This window comes from Podarcis bocagei (genome assembly GCF_964188305.1).
Source record: "Podarcis bocagei genome assembly, chromosome: Z".
NCBI classification, from domain to species: domain Eukaryota; kingdom Metazoa; phylum Chordata; class Lepidosauria; order Squamata; family Lacertidae; genus Podarcis; species Podarcis bocagei.
The window spans coordinates 41,230,387-41,231,781 of record NC_138140.1 but is presented as its reverse complement, the minus strand read 5'-3'; positions in this window follow the sequence as shown (position 1 = coordinate 41,231,781).

The window sequence follows — 1,395 nt, the reverse complement described above, 5'->3', positions numbered from 1 at the left end:
TCATAATACCTTTTTGCTGTAGCCACCCATGTATCATTAGCAAATTTACACATGTCATTATTCACCCCTAACTCAGGATCATTTATGAACAAGCCAAAAAGCACTGGTCCAACTGCAGATCCTTGGGAGATCCAACTTCTTACATCCTTCCATTGTGAGAACTTTCAGTCTATTTCAACTTTCTGCTCTGTGTTCTTTAACCAAGAGCATGTGTTCTATGGTATGCCACACGGAGGACCTTATGGTCTGCAAATAACAACATCTTGGAGGTCCCGAGCCTCAAGGAGATTAGACTGGCCTCAACCAGGGCCAAGGCCTTTTCGGCCGTGGCCCCGGCCTGGTGGAACGCTCTGTCACAAGAGACCAGGGCCCTGCGGGATTTGACATCTTTCCGCAGGGCCTGCGAGATGGAGCTGTTCTGCCAGGCCTTTGGTCAGGGTTCAGCCTGACTCCCCCTCCCCTTTCATAAGAACTTGCATGAAAGTGGCCTCCTAATTTTTCTCACAGACTCATGTAATTTCAGCACAAACAGTTGAGCATTTAAGGTCCCCAACCCTAATCTGCGGGTTGCCATCTGATTGGATTTTATTCTGATCCTGATCTGATTTTAGGATGTATGTTAATTGATTGCCTGATCTTATGTTAATGTGTTATACATTTGATGTTAGCCGCTCTGAGACTGGTTTTGGCCAGGGAGGGTGGGGTATAAATAAAAATTATGATGATGATGATGACTGAGCTATGGCTGAGCTCCCAAATCCAATTTCTGCCCAGACACTGCTTCTGACTGCGGTATTCCGGATATGTCCGGGAAATTCTGGACATATGGCAATCCTAGATTTAATCTTCTCACAGACATAGGAAATAACCACAACCCACAATATTCAAAGTCAGATCAACAAATATTATAGCTTGTTCATTTATCCATTAGATGGCAGCATAAGCTAATACAAAGAGAAATTCAAAGCTAGCCCCACCTTACTTCTGGTGCAATCTGGTTATTACAGAAACATAATGCCATTCGGTGTACATTTCTATATGTAACCGCAGTATTATGTCAGAACTGTCTAAACCAGACTGGAAAATACATTGTTTACAAGCAAACATACTAATAAACTGGTTTTCAACTCTCGTTTCCATTTTTCTTCCTTCATTTAAAAACAACACACAATTTGGGTGAATTCCAAGTCACCCAAAAAGAAGGGGGAAAACCCCAAACAAAATAAAAATATTTCACATGACATTCTGACTAGAAATAAGAACATATTTACTTACAGTAAACCAATACATTGTAAAAATTGTTACCATGCACATCTTTACGTAGAAATTCGAAATCTCCTATCCCAAATTTACAGGACTTGCTTGAATATAATAGAGTTTGTCTTCATTTTCTGG